The sequence below is a fragment of the Gorilla gorilla genome, chromosome 3 (genome assembly GCF_029281585.2).
Source record: "Gorilla gorilla gorilla isolate KB3781 chromosome 3, NHGRI_mGorGor1-v2.1_pri, whole genome shotgun sequence".
Classification (NCBI taxonomy): Eukaryota; Metazoa; Chordata; class Mammalia; order Primates; family Hominidae; genus Gorilla; species Gorilla gorilla.
In genome coordinates, this window is record NC_073227.2 from 12,452,702 (window position 1) to 12,477,526 (window position 24,825).

Below are 24,825 nucleotides of genomic sequence, written 5' to 3' on the forward strand. Positions count from 1 at the left end.
CTCCATGGGGAGCCCAGGGCTGGGCCTGACTTCCCAGAGCCCTCCTGGCAGGCTGCAAAGGACCTTCAGTCATCCCCCTTCCAGCCTGGCTTGAACTCCCTGAGATGGGGACTCACTGCTAAGCCACCTCCATCACCACGGATGTGGACACAGGAGGGTAAGGCAGTGGTCCAGCGTGGTGGCCCCCATGTGAGGGACAGCAGGGATGGGAAGAAAAACGGCAGGAGAGTGGGGAGGCAGAACACAGAATGGGCTGCGGGAACGGGAGGCCAGCAAGGCTGGGGCCGCTCTGTCTGCTCAGATAGACTCCTTCCAACGGATGCCGGCCAGATTCGTGTCCTGGGGCCGCCAAAACCAAGTCCCACAAACTGGAGCTTCAAACAACAGACACTGCTTCTCCCCAAGTTGTGGAGGCCAGAAGCCTGAGATCCAGGTGCCAGCAGGACTGTGGTGGCTCTGCAGTCCCCAGGGAGGCTCCTTCCTGCCTCTTCCAGCCTCTGCAGGCTACAGCAGGACTCTGGTCTCTGCCCCCACTGGCCCCGCACACTCCCTGCCTGTCCATGCCTCTTCCCGCCTTCTAAGGACACCAGTCATGTGGGTTCAGGGCCCACCCTACTCAAACAGGGCCTCATTTAACTGAACCAATTACACCTGCAGTTCCCTGTTTCCGGAGAAGGTCAAATTCTGGGGTTCCAGGAGAGACATGAAATGAGGGGGACATTATCCACCCAGTATACTGGCTGAAGGCCTCAGGGTCTCCTGGGCTGGTCTCAGGGTGGGAGGGAGACTTGGTCCCTGTGGAGGTGAGCAGTCCAGGGCCTTCAGAGCCAGGCTCCACAAACGTGTGGATGAATCAGAGGGAGAGGGCTGTGCTGTGGCCCTTGTCCTCGGGGAGCAAGCCTGGCTGTGGCGACGGCCATAGTACCAGGATGCAAGGTAGCAGGTGAGAGGGGCAGGGACACAGGCGGTGCCGCCCGTCCTGCCTGGGGAAGTCTGGAAGCCTCTTCAGGCTGACCTGCCAGCCAGGCCTTGGAGGCGAGGAGGCACTGCTGTGAGGACTCTGCAGCCCTTGGCTGGGACATGTCCCCCGCTGTGGGCAGCTGCTGCTGCAGACACACTGGCTGTTAAGGAGCAGAGTCCAAGCCTCCTGCAATACGTTCAGGAACTTTCTGCTTGGAAAACATCGAACCTCTAATATTGTCCCTTTCCTCTAGAAAAGGCACTGGGTACAGAGATGACAAGGCGCTGGCCCTGCCTTCCAGGAGCCCCCAGCATCATGGGGAAGACGCCCAGTGACTGGCCAACTCATCTCTGCCTTTCCGCTGCCGGCTGCACAAGTGTGCACCTGCTGTGGCCCCTGGGAAGGCTTCTGTGCTAAAGTGGAAAGGCTTCCAGTGCCTTCACAGAGTAAATGCTGCTGAACGACAGCTGCCTATCTCAGTCCACTTGTGTCGCTACAAAGGATACCCGAGGCTGGGTGATTTATAAAGAACAGAAGCTTACTTGCTCACGGTTCTGCACGCTGCCCGGGAAGCATGGCCCTGGCATCTGCTTGGCTTCTGGGGAGGCCTCAGGAAGCTTCCACTCACGGTGGAGGGGGAGGGGCTGCGTGTGTGGCGCTCACATGGCAGGAGAGGAAGTCAGAGAAGGAGGTGGGTGCGGGCTATTTTCAGCAGCTGCTTTCTCAGAAACTCAGACAGTAGAATTCACTCCCCACCCCCCGCCCCAGGGCATGAATCTACTCACAGGGATCCACTCCCTGAGGAAAACACCTTCCATTAAGCCCCACCTCCAACACTCTGGGATCAAATTGCAACCTGAGGTTTGCAGCCGCCAGCACTGCTCCTGGATATCACCAAGGAATACGGGTCAGTCTCAGTCCTAGAGATAGCTGCTACCCTCAGGGACTCAGCACTAGCAGTACCAAGGACAACAGCCTAACCACCAGATGTGCCTCCTGATAGGGTCATTGGAGCATTTGCAGACAGTCTTCAAGCATCCACTGCGTGCCAGGCTCGCGCACCGAGGCCATGCCAGCGGGTGTCATCATGCCAGCTCTTCCCAGGCCTGGGCAGCTGAGACCTGTGCATGCCAGGCCAAAGTCTCCAGCCCCAGATGTGAACCTGGAATGCCCCGGCCCACCTCCTCCTTCTTGGGGTCCCCAGATTCGCTCCCCAAGGACCTCGAAGGGTTCACATTCTCACCATAAGCGGGCGCTCACACCGGGGGGAAGCAGAGGGACAGCAGCCCCCTAGAGGCAGGGCCCAAGGGTCCTATGCACTTCACCCCTGCTGCAGGACCTGGCCTGGGCCTGTGACTTGGGAATGCCACATCATAGAGGTTCTCTGGAAACAAGGAATGCAGACCCCACGACCACGTACCCCCACTCCCCAGATGACCCACTGCAGCAGACCAAACATGGGCATCCATCTCTGAGTGCCCCGCAGTGCAAGCAAATGACGTGTCTGGGTTTGTGTCTCCCCAGAGCTGACTGGAGATAGGGATCTGAGGGTTAATGTGTCCTTGGGAGTCGAAGAGAGCAGTGTCAAGGGCAGTGGGGAGGGAGGAGAGGCAGCCACTAAGCAGGAGAGACCTGCAGCTTCTCAGATGGCCTCCCTGTGGTGGCCGGGTCCTAGTGGGTCCACTTGACATCATGCCTTTAATTTCCTACAGCTGCCGACAAAGCGCAATAAAGCCGGTGACCTCAGACACAGAGTTTATCCTCTTACCATCCCGGAAGCCAGAAGTGCCAGACCAAGGTGCCAGTGGGCCGTGCTCCCTCAGGAGGCTTTGGGGAGGCTCCCTCTTAGGGCCCCAGGTGTTCCTGGGCTTGTGGCTACATTGCTCCAATCCCTGCCTCAGTTGTCACATTCTCCCCGGGTGCCTGTGTCTTCTAACAAGGACATCAGCCATTGGATGAAGCCACCTTAAATCCAGGATGACTTCATCGTAACTTACTGACATCAGCAAATACCCTATTTCCAAATACGGTCACATTCACAGCTGCAGCTGGTTAGGACTTGAACATGTAATTTGGGGGGACACAATTCCACCCACAGCAATCCCCCTTGGTCCCCACCCAGCCCAGGTGAGAGCCAACCGGCACCTGCACAGCTGAAGCCATGGTCCCCACCCCACCTTTGGTCCCCACATCACGTGGAAAGCTCACGTCCAGGGGCTCTGCTGTCCATGGACTCTCCTCACCTAGTCCTCGCCACAACTCCAGGCCCCATCCCAAAAGCATGGCAGGTCTGCCTGGCCCAGAAGCCCCCTGTCCCCAACATTGTTCTGCCAGCCCCAGGGAGGGCTTCCTGATGTGCCACCAGGGTCCTTCGGCCTGGCAGTCTGAAGCCGGGGCCGGCTGTCACTGCCGCTGTCCTGGATAGCCTCGTGGGCCTCCCCTGTGGTAAGCCAGGGGCTGTCTCGTTGCCCAGTAAGCCCTGGCTGCCCTCCCCTCCACAGGCTGGGCAGGCAACAGAAAAGCAGACTTCAGGAGCAAAAGGCGGAGTCCCCAGACCCCAGCTCTCCCAGAGCAGAATGGAGCAGAAGGGACGGGCCGGTCCTTTATCCCCTGGAGCCAGGCTTCCTGCCTCAGAATGCTTGGGGCTGCCCTCACACCACGCTGGGCAGCTTCAGGAGACACCGTGTGATCACCTGGTGCTGGGGAACTCGCAGGCATCAGCCCCTCCACTCCTCCCCATTGGGGAAAGGGATGAGATGGGGCCCAAGGCAAGAGACCCAGGACAGGGCTTTGCAGGAGCACCCGAGCTTCATGGGGCAATTTCATCAGTCACATAGGAACACCAGCTGCGATGCCCACACACTGGAGACCCAGCAAACGAAGCGGGCCCGGACACTGGCATGGAATTCTGACACATCAGGGTACAACCACCAAATTGGAAAGGTCATAAAATATTAAAGCTGTTGATGGAGAGAAAATATTGAAGATTTCATCAGCAGTTTCTTGCCCTATTTCAATGATATTAACTTTTTAATTAAAATTGACGCTCAAGACTTTCCAACAGAGGGAAGTTTCACTTCTTAACCTAGAGGGAGTCGCATGGGACTCCTAACCTGGTGAGCTTTCTGGAGAGGCAGAGCAGGTGGCAGCAGGACTAAGGGGGCGAGGCAGAGATGGCGGGGACAGTGGGATGCTGAGGGGGCACCCCCGGTGAGGGTGGGGGTGGGGAGGGACAGGTGCTGTGGGGAGGGTCCCCCTTGCCCTCTGGTGACACGAACACTCTTCTGGGTGCCATCTATGCAGAGACAGGAGGAGACAGAGACACAGACACAGCAGGAGACAGAGAGACATAGAGACAGGAGGAGACAGAGACACAGACACAGCAGGAGACAGAGAGACATAGAGACAGGAGGAGACAGAGACACAGAGAGACAGGAGACAGAGAGACACAGAGACAGGAGGAGACAGAGACACAGAGAGACAGGAGACAGAGAGACACAGAGACAGGAGGAGACAGAGACACGCAAGACCGGGAGACATAGTGAGATCCAGGGACTGACAGACACACATACTGACACACGGGGAGATAGAGACAAAGAAACAGAGATAAAGACAGAGGTGCTCAGAGAGAAAGAGACAGAGAGGGAGGGGACAAGGGCCAGAGACAGGACGCACTTGGTCATCGAGGCACTCCCTGGCGGAGCCTGCCTGGTCCACACCGGTCCAGGGCCGCGCCGCAGAGGAAAGGAGGTGAGGCTGGGACACCCCGGGGGTCCCTGGAAGGAGGTTTATGGTGGGAGACAGACCGGCCTCAACCGCAGGGAGGTCACTGTCCCGGGGTGGGAGTTAGGGTTGTGTGCAGTAGACCGGAGGGCGATCGCGGGCTCCACCGGGAGGCAGCAGCTGTGCGCCTTGACGTAAAATCCCTACCCTGGCTCCAACGGCCCGCACCTGCCCTGGGGTGCGCCGGGGTGGGCTCCGCGGGGACATCACGCGGGTGAGCAACGGGGAGTAGCCTCGAGGAGCCCATCCCTTCGGCAGGTGGTGGGGGCCCGGATCTGGGTCTACGCCGCCCCACCTCCCTCCTGGCCACACCGCTGCGGAGAAGGTGCCGCACCTGCGCGACCGCTGCATGGCCGGTCTAGAGCCCACCGCGGCGGAGCGTCAGCCCTCCTGAGTGGCGGTTCCTGCGGGCGGGACGCCTGGGTTGCCATGGAGACCGAGAGCCCAGCCCCGCGGAGCCCCAGGTGTGCACCGGGACAGGAAGCCGAAAGCAGAGAGGGAGATTCGACTTGCACTTTAATAGGCCCTCCCAGGAGCCGTTGTCCAGAGGGAGCGGGGTTCGCGGGGCTGGCGGGGACGTGGCGGGGCGGTGGAGGGGTGAGGGGGAGGGGGAGGACGGCGGCAGGGGCGGGGGAGGTGCACGGTGGGGCCGCGGGGACGGGGCGGGGGCGTCGCAGGGCGAGTGCGCGCCCCCACTGCCATCCAGGCCGTCGCGGCGTGGCTCGAACACTCACAGAGGAAGCACCTACTGTGCGCCAACCCTGCACCCGGCAGCGTGCGGGAGACAGAGGGGAACCCAGTACTTCCCTGCCCTGGGGTCTCTCGGTGGGCTCGAGGTCATGTCCTGGTGAGGAATTACGGTCCCTTTTACTGATGAGGAAACGGAGGCGCAGACGGCACTGGGTCCAAGTTGCCCAGGCCTCCGAGGTGCGCGCAGCTCCTAGCCGGGCCTTCTGTTTGGAGACGCGGAGCGCGGGCTGCGAGCCCGGGTGAAATGGCCTTAACGCAGGGTACAAGGCAGCTTGTCCTGGGGCTGGAGCGTCTGGGGGCTCTGCCAGCTGCACGTGGGAGAAGGGCTGGCCTCCTGCCTCATTTCCTCCTCTCTAATGGAGAAGGAGGCCGCTGACTCGCAGAGTGGCGCTGCAGGGTTGGGGGAGCCCTACCCTAGGACATCTCCAAGCATCCTGCACTGCTGTCACCAACCCTGTCACCTGCCCTCCCATTCCTGTGTTTTGAAAACCTGAGCTCAGCGGGCTTGCCCCGTGGCCCCTCTGCGCAGGGGTGGGCAGAGAGACAGAGGGTGGATGGGTGGATGGGTGAGAGGAGAACTGCAGTGAGGGTCTGCCCGGCACACTTGTCTGCAGTCTCTGGGACTGCCGTGCCACCCTGTCCAGCCCCAGTCCCAGCCCAGCGCCCTCCCCTCCTCAGCCACAGCCAGAGCCTGTCCTGATGAGCTTGGGTGTTCCCAGGATACCCCACTATACCTACTGCGTGCCTGCCCTGTCCTGTAGACACAGAGATGGGCCATACACAGCCTGAGGCCTCGGGTAGCTGGCTCTTGGATGGTGGGGGGACCAGGGTGGTGAGAAGAGCAGGGGTCGGGGGGAGAGGGGCACCCTGAAAGATGCTGTGCGCATAGTAAAAATCGGATGCATGCTCATCACGAGGTTCCCACTGGAGGCATGAGATGATTGGAGGAGGGGACGCAGCGGAGGCATGAGATGATTGGATGAGAGGTCGTAGTGGAGGCATGAGATGATTGGAGGAGAGGACGCAGTGGAGGCATGAGATGATTGGAGGAGGGGACGCAGCGGAGGCATGAGATGATTGGATGAGAGGACGCAGTGGAGGCATGAGATGATTGGAGGAGAGGACGCAGCGGAGGCATGAGATGATTGGAGGAGGGGACGCAGCGGAGGCATGAGATGATTGGATGAGAGGACGCAGTGGAGGCGTGAGATGATTGGAGGAGAGGACACAGCGGAGGCATGAGATGATTGGAGGAGGGGACGCAGCGGAGGCATGAGATGATTGGAGGAGGGGACGCAGCGGAGGCGTGAGATGATTGGAGGAGGAGACGCTTCTTCCTAATTTGCACAGTGACCGTAAAGGCTGTGACAGCTGTCAAAGAGGCCATAGCCCAACCGAGGGCTATCAGAGAGGACTTCCTGGAAGAGGCAACACAAACGCTGAATCAAAGGGCAGGTAGGGCTTTGCTAGGCAGCAGATGGGGAAGACCATCTGAGTTCCTGTTTCTCCACTGCCCTGCTGCTTCCCCAGGGCTTGGGGGCCCTACTGAGGGGAGTAGGGAGGGCCTGTGCCCTCTCTGGGGAATGTGCTGGAACATTCCCCATAGTCTAGGCAGATAGGGGCAGCAGAATCCAAAAGCCACCCCAGAGGAGGGTCACTCTCGGACAGTCAGGGCGCCTCCCTCAGAAGGCCCCTCCCCACCAAGCCATGCCCTGCCCTCTTGTGTGAAGAGGGGAGGCCACTCCCCTGTATGGCTGGAGTCTCTGCGCGCACTCCCCACCCTTCCCCAGCCCTGGGCTTCTCTGTGTTCTGAGCCAGCCAGGCAGGGGCGGAGCCAACCACCTCCACCCCAGATCCTGCTACCTCGCAGCAGATGCATTTGGTTTAAATATTTCACTGGAGGCCAGGTCAGCGTCTTCATGTATGAAGACATGCCAGGGAAGGAGGAAGGGCAGACTCCATGGGACCTGTCATGGTGAGCCCCTGAGGTGCCTCCTGGAACCTGGCCAGGGCAGGATCAGCTCTGGGGATGGTCAGGGTGGGGCCGGGCAGTGGGGGCAGGGGCAGGGAGGAGCTGATCAGGGAAAGGGGAGAGAGGGAGGGTTGGGCGGGAGACAGGATGGAAAAGCGGAAGGAAATGCAGTCTGGGGAGATGAAACCCTGAGAAGCCAAGAAGAAGATGAGGGACCTAGCGTCTGGCTGGGCGGCCCAAGGATGGAAGGGGTGAAGTGTGGGCCCAAAGCCGCTGCCCAGATCTGATCCGGTTCCTCCTGAAGATGCTGCCCAAGGCACAGAAAGAACCTTTGTGGTGCCAGCCTCGGGCCACCAGCCTTGGGAGGCCAGACTCAGGACACCAGCCTTCATGATGCCAGCCTCAGGACGCCAGCCTCAGGACCACAGCCTTCATAACGCCAGGCTCGGGACGCCAGCCTTGGGATGCCAGCCACGGGATGCCAGCCTTTATGACACCAGCCTCCAGCCACCATCCTCCGACGCCTCGGCGCTCAGAGCTCTGTACCTGGGGTGGGGGAAGCATTCACCTCTCAGAGACTCCGTTTCTTTGCCTGTGAATGAGAACATCCCACCCGACCATTAGTGCTATCATTAGAATTACTTTTTTAAATAATGTTTATTTTTTAAAAGTTTTATATTTATAGAAAATAGTACAGGTTTTCCATATATCTTCCACTGTTTCCCCATCACTAACATCTGGCAGCAGCATGGTCATTTGTTACAATCAGTGAACCAGTATCGACACATTGTTGTACTAACCAGAGTCCCAAATCCCTATTGCCTCGGTTCTTACCCAATGCCCTGTCCCAGGATCCCACCCATGGCCCCGCATGACACTTGGTCGCATCTCCGTAGGCTCTGCCTGGCTGGGGCCGTTTCTCAGACGTTCCTGGTGTCCAATGACCCTGACAGTTTTGAGGAGGACTGGTCAGGGATTTTGTAGACTGTCCCTCAATAGGGACTTGTGTGATGTGTTTCCTGTGATTAGACTGGGGTTATGATGGGTTCTTGGTGGGGAAAACCAGAGAGGTGCGGTGCCATCCCCATCACCTTGTACCAAGGGCACACTTAGGACTGTGGACTGTGGACCTTGACCCTGGTCACCTGGCTGAGGGGTGTTGGTCAGGTTTCTCCACTGTGAAGTTTCTTTCTCCCCATTTCCACACTGTCCTCTGTGGCAGGAAGTCACTGTGCAGCCGAGGCTTAAGGCATGGGGAGCTATGCCACAGCTCTCTGAGGGCGGAGCATCTGCCTATATTATGTGGCATCCTTCTGCATGGAGGTTTGTCCCCTCGCCCCCCACCTCCATTTATTTATCTATTCGGCCATTTGTTTCTGCCAGTGTGGGCTTCTGGACATCCGTCGTGCGCTTTTCCTGATAATCCAGTGGTGCTTCCTTCCGTTGCTCAGTAGCCCCAGCTTCAGCCCTTGGGAGCTCTCTGGGCTGGCTCCTGTCCCTTTGACAGGCCCCATCAGTGCGATTTGGGTGTTTCAGTTTCATTTGAGCACCTCCTTGCTCTTTGGGGTGAAATGGTGCCCCAGGCCCCTCTTGTATTTCCCTTTGCTCCAGTTCTAGAATCAGCCATTTCTCCAAGCAGCCGTGGTTCCTTTTTTTTTTTTTTTTTTTTTGGAAAATGGTTTTAGAACCCAAGATCTGGGCACACAAGAATTCATTTTTAAGGTGATTCTGTAGCCTTAGCACAGGACTGGGCACAGCGGGAGTCATCACCCCTTTGCTGCCCTCCTCCTTGCTTGCTGAGACCAAGCAGCTCCTCTTCTGCCAGCCTCTGCCATATCTGGCCACAGTAGAAGCAGCTGCTTGTCCCCCTGCCCTGCCCATGCTGGTCCCCAGGGTCTCTGCAAGGAGAGGCTTAGCATTTGCATAGAATGGAGGGTAGGAATAGAGTGGAGAGAGCCATGAACCCAGAGTATGGTGAGAAAAGGCACCGCCCAGAATGGCCATGATGTGAAGACAGAGACCTCTATGTGTGGGCTCCGTTCTTATGGTCTTGCTGTTGGAGTGGCCTTCGCTTTGCAGTGTGCAGCCACAGTGAGTGGAAGCATGCCGGTGCCTCTGCTGCTGGAACCCGGCTGCCGGAGGAGGGAAATGACAGCTCTGCCACAGAGACACAACAGATCCCACTAGATAGGGTGGGAGACAAAGAGACTCAAGCCAGCTGCAGCCCTGAACCAGCTTCTCTGCCCTATGCAGACCCTGGAATGTCCTCTGAATTCCAGGGCAATAAAACAAAACAAACAAAAAACTCTTTACTCCTAAGTAAGAGCTTATGTGACCCCAGAGCTCTCAGAACCCTTCAGGGTGACCACAGCACATGAAACGTACTGCAGAACTCTTGGAACCCTGCGGGGTAACTCTTGGAACCCTGTGGGGTCACCACAGCACGTGACGTGCACTGCAGGGCTCTCAGAACCCTTTGGGGTGACCACAGCCTGTGAAGTGCATTGCAGAGCTCTGAGAACCTTTCAGGGTGACCACAGCACGTGACGGGCTCTGCAGAGCTCTGGGAACCCTGCGGGGTGACCACAGCACGTGACGGGCTCTGCAGAGCTCTGGGAACCCTGCGGGGAGACCACAGCACGTGACGGGCTCTGCAGAGCTCTGGGAACCCTGCGGGGTGACCACAGCACGTGACGGGCTCTGCAGAGCTCTGGGAACCCTGCGGGGTGACCACAGCACGTGACGGGCTCTGCAGAGCTCTGGGAACCCTGCGGGGTGACCACAGCACGTGACGGGCTCTGCAGAGCTCTGGGAACCCTGCGGGGTGACCACAGCACGTGACGGGCTCTGCAGAGCTCTGGGAACCCTGCGGGGTGACCACAGCATGTGAAGCGCACTGCAGAGCTCTCCAAACCCATCAGGGTGACAAAAGCACGTGAAGTGCACTGCAGAGCTCTGGCCAGACAAGGGTTTGAGAGCAGGCATCCCAGGGCTGCACCTTAGAACAGAGATGACCAGATCTACTCTCTACAGACTGTGTGACCTTAAGCATCTGTAAAATGGGGAACAGCAGTGCTTGCCTCACAGGTAGTACCAGAGAGCTATTGACTCACTCTCTGGCTGTCTTCCTACCTTTACTCAATGTCCTTCTTCACCCACCTTTCTTTCTGCCTTCAGGTGCCTCGTCCTCAAGCAGGGGTGAATGGTGCGATGGTTAATTTTATATGTCAACTTGACTGGGCCATGGGATGCCCAGATCGCTGGTGAAACATGATTTCTGGGTTGTCTGTGGAAGAGGTTAGCATAGTGACTGAGTGAGCACACTGCACTCCCCAGTGTGGGCGGGCACCGTTCCTGTCTGTTGACGGCCTGCATAGAACAAAAGAGCAAGGCAGAGGAAGGTTGAGTTTGCTCTCACTCTGCCTGAATGTTTGAGCTGGGCGGAAGGACCTGCTCCCGATGCTGCTGGTTCACAGGCCTTTAAACTCAGATGGGATACTACACCATTGGCTCTCAGCTCTTAGGCCTTTGAACTACACCACTGGCTTTCCTTGGTCCCCAGTTTGCAGAATGCAGATTGTGGGATTTGGCCTCCATAATTGCATGAGCCACTTCCTTATAATAAATCTTATTTTATATAGGCATATGTAATCTCCAAAGAACTCTGACTAATACAGATGACCAAGGATTGCTGCACAGTCAAGGAATGTCTGTACCATGAGGAACAGAGACCAGAACAGATAAACACAGGGAGCAAAAGAGAATCTCAGAGAGAGAATATGTTGCTTCCATGGAACAAGAACAGCATGCTCTACAAAAGGAATGGGCAGAGAATACACATGAGCTGTTGCAAATGTATATCCATCCATATCTATTATATGTATTAATATCTATTATATATTAATATCTATTCTATCTGAAGTTGAGGAGGACTTCAGAAGGAAAACAAATTTAACAGAAATAAAATGTGTGGGGCTATCTTAGAACATAGAACAAAAAAAATCCCCAAAGTAATAGAAAATAGAAAAGATAAACATGTTAAAAATGGAGACTCCACAGAGACCAAACATACAGCGAGCAGGAATGCCTGAAAGAGAAAAAGGAAAACCAAAGTGAAAACAATTGCTACCTGATTATTTCAAGAAAATTTCTCAGAACTAAAGAATATAACTTGCCAGACTGAAGGTCCTACCAAGGCCCCAGCACTGATATTGTGAAATTTCAAAACAGTAGGAACAAAGAAAAGAGCTGAGCACTTCAGGGACAAAGGAAAGGGTCACACTTGGAGCAGAGACTCCGAGGTCTTCAGACTCCTGGAGGGCAGCACTGGAGGCTGTGAGTCAGTGAGCAAGGCGTTGGACGGGCCAAGGTAAAAACGATTTTCAGCCCAGAATTTAATACCCAGCCAAACTATCAATCAGGTTTGGGGGATGAATCAAGATATTGTCAGAATAAGTGGAATTTACAAGTTCCATTCCATGCTTCTTTCCTTAAGAGACTTTTAGAGTGGAGCTGTCCAATTTTTTGGCTTCTCTGGGCCACACTGAAAAAGAATTATCTTGGGCCACACATAAAATACACTAACACTAACAATAGCTGGTGAGCTTAAAAAAAAAAAAAAAAGAAAGAAAGAAAGAAAAAAGAAATTGCAAAAAAACCCCTCATGTTTTAAGAAAGTTTACAAATTTGTGTTGGGCTGCATTCAAATCTGTCCTGGGCCACATGCAGTCCATGGGCCACAGTTGGACAAACTTGCTCTAGAAGGTGTAAGTCAGTGAGGGAGGGACCTCATTGAGGAGGCTCACAATTTGAGAGCTAGTGGCTCTCACCCAGGAACCAGTTCATGGGGAGTGTGGGGACATACATGGTGCCCAGGCCTGGAGAGCCCGGTGCAGCCTGAGTGTGGTGTGACATAGGGGACCAGGGAGCAGCTCAAAAGGAAAATGCATGGGACAGACATTTGAGAGCTATGCTTGGGCATTGGAAAAAAGCACTGCTGGGTGAGTGTCAAGTCTGTAAAGCATTTGGGAGCAGAAAAATGGGGATAGGGAGAGGATCACAAAACAGGTCAGACACTCTTCCCCTAAGGCTGCAGCTTGGGGAAATGCACAAAGTGAAGATTCCTGAGTAACCAGTGCCCACACTAGGGAACCAGCACTTCAGGAGCCCCCTCGGGCCCCGCCTATTCCCACAGGTGATGCCAGTTCTGACTCACAGCACAGATTACTTTTGTCTGTTCTTCTACTTTGTGTAAATGGAATCAGGTCTCAGAACTTTCAACATACTGAAGTATTGGTATGATACCAACAAAAATATGAATATTTTGGTACTTAAAAGCAGCCCTGTATCCTGGAAATATACATCTGGAATACAGGGATGCAGAAAACCCTTATTACACTCATGAATAGGTCCCCCATAGAGGAAGAAAATTAAACTATAAGGTCATGCTTAAGTCACGGGGAGAACAAGTTATTTAAGAATGGAAACAGAGTTCACACCCTGGCTCAGAAACATATGGCATCCACTGACCTGTGATGAAGGCTCCCAGGGAAAATGCCGGGCAAGCTGAGGGGGCAGGAGAAGCCGGGGGTGAGAGTACATAGAACACGATCCTGACACTTAGAACAGTGAGGAAGACTCTATTCAGGACTATCGCAGCAGCCGTCAGGATGACCGCAACAGGGAGAGATTGAGCTCAATGCCGAAGACCACGAGGACAAGTGGGAGTCTCTAGCCAAGGAGGAGGGGGTTCGTAGCCCCTGCCACAAGGACTAGTGGGGGCTGATAAGCAAGGGCCTCGGGGGATGGCAAAAGACTGAGATGAGAAGTTAAGGACAGGAGATTCTTGCTGAAGGCGGCCGAGGAGTCAGAACTCACAGGTGGGGGATGAGGAACCTGATCATTCACGGAGGGGAGCAGATATCAGAGGTCAGAGGTTCTCCCTAAACCAGCAGAGATGAATCCAAAGCCCAGGGTGGAGGCCCGGTGGCAATGAGGTATCAGAGGAGCCAGGAAAGTCTGGCCAGGAGGAGTCTGCTAGGGCTCAGCATTGAAGCGCCACGGAAGGAGTCTATAGAGGCTGCAGCTGTGTTCCGGTTCGGAAGCCGAGGAGGAGCGCGTGAGAGCCACAGCCCCGGCACGAGAACCACAGCCCCAGCGTGGGAACCACAGCCCCGGCGCCAGCAGCTCAGCAGGGCCCACTTGTTTCCTTGTTATTAATTTTTACTTTCAGCCACATGCAATTAACAGTGTATTGTTAATTTGCCAACAATAACAACAGGCTCAAATCAGCCATGACCACCCGCCGGCGGGAGGGGCCTCCCTGCGTGGAGTTGGCCTCCACCCCAAGATCTGCATCCCACACTCAGGCCTGCTGCCCTCTGGCCTCTGCCCAGGCTGTGCCCTGGACCCAGACGCTGCTCCCTCAGCCCGGTCCTTTCGGGTGTCTCTGACCTTCCTTCAAGATGCACCCAAGCAAGGCGACCCCTGTGCAGGAAGGGCCCAGCCCTTTGACTGGGCAGGCTGCGCTCTGTTCACTAGGTACCCATGTTGGGTAGGGACCTGTGGCCACCATCCTGGTGTCTCCCACCCCTGTCCAGAACAGGTGCGGACTAAGTGTCTGCTGCGCTGCCAGGGCGCTGTCAGGATGGCGCCCAGAGGACGGGCTGCTGCCCTGGGGCTGCCTGAGGAGGGTCCGCAGAAGTTCCCTCTCGAGCGGGAGGAGGGGATTTGCATATTCGCTTAGAAGGATGAAGCGCTGCGGGGAACCTTCCCACCCCCAAGGAGCTGTTCTGCCCAGATGCTGAGCTGGGAGCCGTCCCTGCCCCGGCCACACGCCTGCAGGTGACCCCCCTGCCACCCCCCGCCACCAGGCCTGGGCACCCCAACATCCACCCCTGCCAGAGGCGCCTGCACCGGGTTCCTTCTGTGGATCTGCAAACTCACGCCCGCCCAGCTCAGGCTCCGCAGCCCAGTTCTCATCGTTTCACGGGCTGAGGCCGGCTCCCGCGCAGGAAGGCGGGGTTTGCTGCCACCTGCTGACCATTCGCCATAAGAGGTGGGACGCACGTTCGCCTGAGAGCTTGGAGAGGAGAGAGGAAGGAAGGAGAAATTGAGGGAGGAGAGGGGAAGAAGGGAGGAAAGAGGGGAGGGGAGGCAAGAAGAGGTGAGAAGAGGACAGGAGGAGGAAAGAGATGGGTGACGGGGAGACGGGAAGGAAGAGGGAGGGCCTTCCTGGAAGAAAGAGCTGGATAGGCCTTGGACAGACCTGGGCTTAGATTCTGGCTGTGTGACCTTGGGTGGTTAATCAACGTCTCTGGGCCTCATTTCCTTTATCCACAAAGTGGCGATGACAAAGCCTCCGCCTCAATGAGAGCAGCCATGAAGTGTCATGATCCCTGCTGAGGAAACCGAGGCTCCCAGAGGCGGACGGTGGAGAGGTGGGGCCGCACCGCTGGCTGCCTGAGTCCTGGAGCCCCGGAGCCTCTTCCGTGCAGCGAGGGTCTGCCGCCATGCCCCAGGGTCTCCTTGGAGGCTAGAAGTTGTCCGTTTCTCACCCCTGGTGTTACATTGACCCAAAGATGGCACCGCAGCCCACGGGGGTAACTTTTTATATTTTTAAGTTGGATATATGGAGCTACTTGGTTTTTGCTTTCATCACATCGTTGAGGAAAGAGGTGGTTGCTTATGGTACCCCTGTTTTTACTGCAACCTGTAATGGATGAGAACCTCCCTGTTGCAGAGAGCAAAACACTGAACTAAATTGTGCTGTAACACAGCCCTGTGGTGGGGGATTGGGAGTGATCCTGCAAACGCTTGCAAATTTGCACAGTGACAGAGACAATCGTTTGGGCAGCTGTTCACTATATGAAAAGGCAATTGACCAAAAGTCAGTTACTGAGCTATCTCAATACTTTCACTTTATTTTAACTTTTGGCAGCAGGCTGCAATTAAAGGAGAGAAAGAAAACAAAGTGATAAGTGTAAGATAATGTACACACATGTGTAAAAGAAAATGACAAGACAGGATGACTATTTGTCTCTTGGTTAGCTCCTTGGGCTCTATGTCTCCTTCCTCAGAGAACCTCGTTTTCCTTTGTCCAGATTTGTTAGGGTGGATAATCCAGGCGCCTGCTCCCCCATGACGGAAGCCAAAGACGTCCCTGGAGCCGCCTCCTGCTGCACCCTTTCCTGCACTGCCCACATGGACACAGCTCAGCTGATTAGACTTCCTCTCAGAACTTTAGTCTTCAGCAAAGGGATTAAAGGGTGAAGTGACTGAAGGTGTGCCCTTCCAAAGTGGTACGTGAGCTAATGGCTAAAGTTTGCCAAGCCCATCCAAGCACTTTTTTTCGTAATTTTTATTTATTTATTTTTTTGAGACAGAGTCTTGCTCTGTTGCCCAGGCTGGAGTGCAGTGGCGTGATCTCGGTTCACTGCAACCTCTGTCTCCCGGCTTCAAAGGAGTCTCCTGCCTCAGCCTCCCCAGTAGCTGGGATTACAGGCATATGCCACCATGCCTGGCTAATTTTTTTTTTTTTTTTTTGTATTTTTAGTAGAGACAGGGTTTCACCATGTTGGCCAGGCTGGTCTCGAACTCCTGACATTGTGATTCGCCTGCCTCAGCCTCCCAAAGGGCTGGGATTACACGCGTGAGCCACCGCGCCCAGCTTCACAAAGTTTTAAGCAGAGCTCAGAGGTCTTAACCACAGGCACATGGAAGGAGCATTTTTGAAACACTTTCCAGCTTCCTCAATAGGAATGAAAGCCAGACTCCGAATTGATGACTCCTTTGAGGAAGTTGAGAGCTGTAAGAAAAGCCAGGAACAGGGGCAAGGGAGAGATGCTTCCCGAATGATCCTGTGCCAATTCTTTCTGGAATCCTCGATGTGATCTCAGCTGCTCTTTCTATACATGACACAGTGATTGCGGCACCCACTGGTCTAGCTGTGGTCTACAAGGAACCCGCAAAGGGAAGGGCACAGTGAGCAGGGCCATCGGCCTGAGTGACAAGGATTTGAGAGGGCAGGTTGGATGCAGGGAGAAGACTGGCCGAATGCCATCTGTCTGGACTTAGACTGCCTGGTTCAAATTGGACTTCACCCTTTTTAACTTCGTGATCTGGTACAAGCTACATGAAAATCCGTTGCGCCTTTTCTAGTCTGTAAAATCATCATGAAATGTGCAGTAATAACGTGGGGACTATGCAGATGAAATGAAACCAGCTGCATAGAGCACAGAGCTCAGAGCCTGGCCTTTAGGAAGGCCTCAGTAAGGGTTCATGATGCCATGGTGTCTGTCGTCATCCTCTTTATCCTCATCATTACCTTCATAATCTCTTTGTTGTTCTTAGGGGATAGTTTAGAGGGACTGATTCCCTGCTATCATGGGTGAGATGTCTATGAAAAGGACAACCAGTGGGGGAGGGAAGCAAAATGTTGAATAAGATTTCTGAGACCCCCAGCACAACCAAGAACAGAAACTCCACAGTCTGCTGAGCACAGAGTTTGCATATTGGTCTCCTCCCATCTGCCCAGCGCACTCCCCTGTTTGTCCTGAGGATGAGGAAACAAACAAGCTTCCGACCGTCCCTCAGCACTCACTTGAAGGGGTGGCCTGCCCCTCCACACCTGTGGGTATTTCTAGTTGGGTGGGATGAGAGACTGAGAAAAGAAATAAGACACAGAGACAAAGTATGGGGAAACAACAGTGAGCCCAGGAGACCGGCGCTCAGCATACCCAGGATCTGCACCCGCACCGGCACCGGCGTGAGTTCCCTCAGTTTTTATTGATTATTATTTTTATTATTTTAGCAAAAAAGAATGTAGTAGGAGGGCAGGGTGATAATAAGGAGAAGGTCAGCAACGAACCTGTAAGCAATAGAATCTATGTCATAAGGAAGTTCAACGGAAGGTACTATGCCTGGACGTGTACGTAAGCCAGATTTATGTTTCTCTCCACCCAAACATCTCAGTGGAGTAAAGAATAACAAGGCAGCACTGCTGCAAACACGTCTCGCCTCTCACCATAGGGCGGGTTTTCTCCCATCTCAGAATTGAACAAATGTACAATCGGGTTTTATACCGAGACATTTATTTCCCAGGGTCAGGCAGGAGACAGCGGCCTTCCTCTCTCTCAACTGCAAGAGGCTTTCCTCTTTGACTAATCCACCTCAGCACAGACCCTTTACGGGGGTCGGGCTCGGGGACGGTCAGGTCTTTCTCATCCCATGAGACCATATTTCAGACTATCACATGGGGAGAAACCTTGGACAATACGCCGCTTTCAAGGGCAGGGCTCCCTGCGGCTTTCCACAGCGTATTGTGCCCCTGGTTTATTGAGACTAGAGAATGGCGATGACTTTTACCAAATATACTGCTTGGAAACATCTTGTTAACGAGGCACGTCCTGCACAGCCCTAGATCCCTTAAACCTTGATTTCATACAACACGTGTTTTTGTGAGCTTCAGGTTGGGTCAAAGTGGCTGGGGCAAAGCTACACATTAACAACATCTCAGCAAAGCAATGGTTGAAATTACAGGTCTTTCTCAAATTGGAGTCTCTTACGTCTTTCCTTTCTACATAGACACAGTAAGAGTCTGATCTCTCTTTCTTTTGCCTACACTCACTGAACTGCCCTTCCCCTCTGCTGGGCCATGACCACGGAGAACAGGTCCACTGTCCTCCCTGCGTGGTGCACCATGGAGGCTCAGACTCCGTCCTCAAGGCTGGCAAGAAGACAGGGTGAGACATGAGCCTCTTGATACAGGTGATGTCTGTGGAGCCCACAGGACTGGAACCTCACACTGCAGGGCTGGAGGCACAGACTGACTATTTACTATTCTGTGGCCTGGGGGGCTCAAGGCACAGAGCTCCTCATTAGCCAAAGTCACCCAAGTTCCCCAACCTCTAAGGATTTCCTCATCATCATGCAAGAAGAAGAGAAAAGTGAATGTCCATAGAAGCTTTGGGGCTCTTCCTCTAATCAGGAGAAAGCTGGTGTGTATTCTTCACTTCTTTCTTTTCTTTTTAAACATCCAACTGCTTTAATTTTCATCTTTTATTATGGGAAAATATACCACGTATAAATATTAAAAATTATAAATATATTAGTTCATATAGAATGGCCAGTATAAACATTTACAATTTCCACTCTTTTTCAGTTTACAGTTTCATGACAGTAAGTACGTTCACATTGTTTAACAACCATCACTGCCATCGTCTCCGGAACAGTTTTATCTTTCAAAATGGAAATTGCACCCATTCACCAAGCTCTCCACTCCTCTCTCTCGCCCGCCCCTGGGGGCCACCTTTCTAGTTTGCAACTCTATGAGTTTAACTACTCTAGACGCTTGATAGATAAGTGGAATCATACCGTGTTTAATTTTCTTGTTTTGGAGACAGTGTCTTTCTCTGTCACCCCGGCTGGAGTGCAGTGGCGTGATCTCAGCTCAGTGCAACCTCCACATCGTGGGTTCAAGTGATTCTTGTGTCTCAGTCTCCCGAGTAGCTGGGATTACAGGCGTGCGCCACCACGCCCAGCTAATTTTTGTATTTTTAATAGAGACCATATTGGCCAGGCTGGTCTGAAGTGATCCGCCTGGCTCAGCCTCCCAAAGTGCTGGGGTTACAGGGGTGAGCCACTGAGCCTGGGCGTGTTTATCCTTTTGTGATTTATTTATTTCACTGACGATGTTTTCAAGGTTCATCCATGTTGTGGCCTGCATCAGAAGTGCCTCTCTTTTTTGTTTGTTTGTTTGTTCGTTTGACTTTGTTTTGTTTTGTGTTTCCATGGAGTCTTACTCTGTCGCACAGGCTGGAGTGCAGTGGCACAATCTGGGCTCACTGCAACCTCCGCCTCCCGGGTTCCAGCCATTCTTGTGCCTCAGCCTCCCGAGTAGTAGGGGCTATAGGCACACGCCACCACGCTTGTCTCCTTTTTTGCATTTTCAGTAGAGACAGGGTTTCACCAAGATGGCCAGGCTGGTCTTGAATTCCTGACCTCAGGTGATCTGCCCACCTCGGTCTTCCAAGACGCTGCGATTACAGGCGTGAGCCACCGCACCGGCCAGAAGTGCCTGCCTTTTGAAGGCTGAATAGTCTTCCATTGTATGAAGGAGCTGCAGTGTGCTTTTTCATTCATCTGTCCACGAACCCTTGGGTTGCTTCCACATTTCGGCTGTTGTGAATAATGCTGCTATGAATATGGGTGTACACAAATCTGTCTTCCACTCCTGGCTTCTAATTCTTTTTGGTAGGTACCCACAAATGCAACTGCGGGAACATCTGATCATTCTGTTTCTAATTTTTCCAGTACACGCCATACTATTTTCCCCGTTCCTTCACGGTTTTACATTCCCTCCGATCATATTTGAGCATTGCTACTTCCGTCTGGTCTCACCAATGCCTGTTTGTTTATAATATCCATCCTAATGTGTGGTATCACATTCTTGGTTTGGTTTGCGCTTCCGTATGATGAGTGATTTTGAACATCATTTTAGATGCTTATTGGCCATTGCTATATCTTCTTCAGGAAGACATCTACTCGAGTCTTCTGACCATTGTTGATGGGATGCTTTGGGTTTCTTCTTGTTTAGTTCTAGCTGTTCTTTATATATGATGGATATCAGCCTCTTTTCAGATATATGCTCTGCAAATATTTTTCCTAATCCATGGGTTATCTTTTCACTCAGTTCACAGTGTTTTTTGCTGCACAAAAGTGTCTGTCATTTAGATGTAATCCAAGGAATCTAATTTTCTTTTGTTGCCTATGCTTTTGGTGTCATATCCCAGAGAACATTGCCCAATCTGATGTCATGAAAGTGTGGCCAATGTTTTCTTTTAGGAGTATGATACTTTTAGCGCTTGGGGTGAGGTCTTTGATCCAGTTTGTGTGAATTTTTGCACCTGGTGTGACATAGGGTCCACCTTCACTCTTCTGCATGTGGAAATCAAGTTTCTCCAACACCATTTCTTGAAAAGGCTGCTTTTCCACCAATGAGCTTTCTTAGCACTCATGTGAAAAATCACTGGAACATATAGGTGAGAAGTTATTTCTGGGCTCAAAAACAAACAAACAACAACAGACAACAGATAAGGATACAGCATGGGCTGGGCGCGGTCGCTCATGCCTGTAATCCCAGCACTTTTGGAGGCCGAGGTGGGCGCATCACCTGAGGTCAGGAGTTGAAGACCAGCCTGACCGACAGGGAGAAACCCCCGTCTCTACTAGAAATACAACATTAGCTGGGCGTGCTGGCGCATGCCTGTAATCCCAGCTACTCGGGAGGTGGAGGCAGGAGAATCGCTTGAACCCAGGAGGCAGAGGTTGCGGTGAGCCAAGATTGCACCATGACACTCCAGCCTGGGCAACAAGAGTGAAACTCCATCTCAAAACAAAAAACAAAAAACAAAAAACCAGCATGATTTCAAGAGCAGAAAGAGAAGAGCTAAAAACCAGCATAATGAGAAAGTTAGGAAGCTTCTTACCAAAGCATCTGGAAATATGCAAGCAATTCTTGTGAACTAAAATTTTCATACTGTACTATCAAACACTAGAACTCACTTATTCCATCTTTCTGTATTTTGGGACCCAATTAACCACTTGTCTTCATTCCCTATCCCACCCCTTGTCTTCCTAGCGTCTGCTAACCACCTTTATGCTTTCCACCTTCCTGAGATTCCTTTTGTGTGTAGGTGTGTGATGGAGTTTCTTTCTGTTGCCCAGGTTGGAGTACACAGGCACAATCCGGGCTCACTGCAAGCTCCGCCTCCCGAGTTCAAGCGCTTCTTGGGCCTCAGCCCTCGGAGTAGCTGAGACACAGGCACGCGTCACCACGCCCGGCTCATTGTTTGTGTTTTCCGTAGAGACGGGGTTTCACCATGTTGGCCAGGCGGGTCTCGAACTCCTGGACTCAAGTGATCCTGCGACTCGGCCTCCTGGAGTGCTGGGATTACAGGCCTGAGCCACCACACCTGGCCAAGGTTTCCTTTTTTCTTCCTACATAGAAGTGAGGACAGGAAATATTTGTCATTCTGTGCCTGGCTTCTTTCATTTAATATACAGACCTGCAATCTCATCCATTTTGTCTGCAGTGGAGAGGAGTTTCTTCCTTTTTAGGCTGAATAATACTTCACTGGGTGTGTACACCACAGTTTCTTCATTGAAACAAATTTCTGAAGAGCAAATATTTTAAAAATGTCTCGGAATGTGAAACTTCAGGGATACTGTGTCCATTTTATTCTTTTCTATTTCCCATCTTATGTATATGCAAGCATATAACAAAGCAGCAATCAATGTGTGTATAAATCTACAACTTCAACAAATGTAAAATGTAAATGCTAAGTGGTGGCTGGGCGCGGTCGCTCATGCCTGTAATCCCAGCACTTTGGGAGGCGAAAGCGGGCAGATCACCTGAGGTCGGGAGTTCAAGACCAGCCTGACCAAAATGGAGAAACACTGTCTCTACTAACAATACAAAAAAAAAAAAAAAATTAGCCAGGCATGGTAGCGCATGTCTGTAATCCCAGCTACTTGGAAGGCTGAGACAGGAGAATTGCTTCAATACGGGAAGCAGAGGTTGCAGTGAGCCGAGACTGTGCCATTGAACTCCAGCCTGGGCAACAAGAGTGAAACTCTGACTCAAAAAAAAGGAAAAGAAAGAAATAGAAAATGCGAAATGGTAAGAAAAAACAGCGTAAGAAACATTTGTATGGTGTTGCTGGACAATGCATTTGAAGATAATATTTGAAGAAATCATATTACAATTAATTTCTGTTCTTACTCACTGGGGCTTGATGCCGCTAAAAACTTCGTCATTGGAACCACCTGTGGTGCTTTAAAAGAAAAAAAAATCCACACACTCACACAGGTGCAAGCAAATCAGAATCTCAGGTATGGAGACCCAGGCCTCATAATCTGTAAGCTCCCCAGGTGATTGGACTCAAAGCCAAGATTGAGGAATGGCGACATGGATCTCTACACATAACCTGCCTAAATAGATTCTCTAGAAGCAGTTTATAAAGAAATTCCACATGAACTCTGGAAGAGGATATGAATTTGATGTACAGTATGTCCTCACTTAACATCTTTGAAAGTCTCTTGGAAACTTCACCTTGAAGCAAAATTATGTATAGTGAAACCACTTGTTTTCCATCAATGGTATAACTACACAACTTTGAACAACCAATGGTGTTGGAGGACCTCCTGTACATTGTTTCCATAAAGTCAGTTTTCAGGGAATTCCAAAATGAAGTGAGGACTTCGTGTATATAAAAAGATGGTTGTGATTCCAGCTGGATGACAGGGTTATTGCTCAGAAACTAAAAGAGGCCGCCTAGGTATAGAGGATTCTGTCATGAGGTTTCTGTTAAACAAAGGATCCCAGAATCCTCACCCATTCCAGTGAAAGGCATAACGAAGAAAGCAATATTCACAAAGGAAATGCGGAAAGGAATAAAAGCCATCAAGCCACAAAAATAATGTGACTAAGGGGCAGGATTTGCAGATGTAGGGATTTAATACGGTTGCCCTTTCTCACCCACACAAGAAAAAGGATGGAACAGATCATGAGATTCGAATGTTCTGGGGCGCAGCCTCCGCAGGGCACTTTGTATGTCCCTGTTTCTCAGGCTGTAGATGAAAAGGTTCAGCATGGGGGTGACCACAGCGTACATCACTGACGCCACCACACCATTCCTGGGGGGTGGTGACACAGCTGAAGTCAGGTACATGCCAATGCCTGTTCCATCAAATCAGCAAACAACTGCTAGGTGAGAGGCACAGGTGGAGAAGGCTTTATACTTCCCATCTGATGATGAAATCCTGAGAATGGAGGGGACGATTTTATAGTAAGACAAAAGGATCCCTGAAATGGGAAGAAAATGAAACATATACTATCGAAATATATGAATATGCTATTGATGACGCTGTCAGAACAGGCAAGTTTGAGAAGTTGAGAGGGGTCACAGACAAAATTAGAGATTTCCACATTCTTGATGACGGTGAATTGTAACACAATCCAACTGTGCAGCTGGGAATCCAACAGGCTAAGGAAAAAGGACACCAAAACGAAGAAGACACAGAGGTGAGGATTCACGATAACTGGGTAGTGCAGAGGGTGACAGATGGCTACAAAGCAGTCATAGGCCATCACAGTCAGGAGCATGCCTGCTATACATGGAAAAAGGACCAAGAAAGATATCTGTGTCAGGCAGCCTGCATGAGAGATGACTCTGCTATGCGACTGCATGTCCACAATCATCTTGGGAACCGTGGCCGGGGTGAAACCGATGTCAGCCCAGCACAGGTTGGAGGGGAAGAAGTACATGGGGGTGTGGAGGGGGGAGTCAGAGCGGACAGCCAGGATGCTGAGCATGTTCCTCAGCACCGTGACCAGATACATGGACAGGGACAGGGACAGCAAAGCGAGGACCGGCTGCAGTTCTGGATCCTCTGAGAGTCCCAGGAGGAGGAATTCTCAGACACCTGTGAGATTCCGTGGCTCTGTGTGTCTTGGACACCTTGAGAAGGAAAGAGGATTGGAAAAATAAAAGATAAAAACCAGCCCTTAATGCTGGATGCAAGCAATTCACAAGGAACATCTTCACACTTGCGGACCATACACCGCCAGCAATGTTTCTCAGGTGTGACAATTCCAAAAATCTCAGAATCATTACGTGATTTACTTTTTTGCTGTACAAGGCTTTCTGTACATGCTACTTTAGAGAAAATCCACTGAAGAATATTAGAAGACCAAAACGTCATATATAACAAATCCGTGATCTCAGTAAAATACGGCCTATTCTTTTCAGAAAAAATACAATGCAATGACAGTGTCCTTCTCTCTTTAAGAAAAAGATCTCAGTCTAATTGAAAGAAATCAAGAAGCCGTGAAATACACTCTACTTTATTCTGACACCGTGCTACAACTTCCATTGATGTAGAATATGTAAAAGGACGACATAAGAGCTGGGACCCCATTATCTGAAAATGAAATCCAGCCTTATAGTTATCAATCGGAAGACCTCTTCACATGCCTGTTACTTTTCATATTTATTATCATCCTTCGGTTTTCTGACATCATTTCTTCATAAATGTACATGCACACTCAAAGATGGGAGCTGTGTTTCCAAATGAATTGAATATATAACTCTTGGCCCGGCACCATGGTTCACACCTGTAATCCCAGCACTTTGGGTGGCCGAGGCTGAAGGATCACCTGAGGTCAGGAGTTCCAGACCAGCCTGGCCAACGTGGTGAAACCCCGTCTCCAGTGAAAATAAAAAAAAATTAGCCGGGCGTGGTGGTGGGTAACCCTAGCTACTCGGGAGGCTGAAGCAGGAGAATCCCTTAGAACCTG

General features: G+C 52.1%; 1 pseudogene; it reads right to left on the reverse strand.

Moving 5' to 3' along the window:
- Positions 1-22,951: 22,951 nt before the first annotated feature.
- LOC101153625 (olfactory receptor 7E24-like) lies at positions 22,952-23,868 on the reverse strand (annotated as a pseudogene).
- Positions 23,869-24,825: the final 957 nt, after the last annotated feature.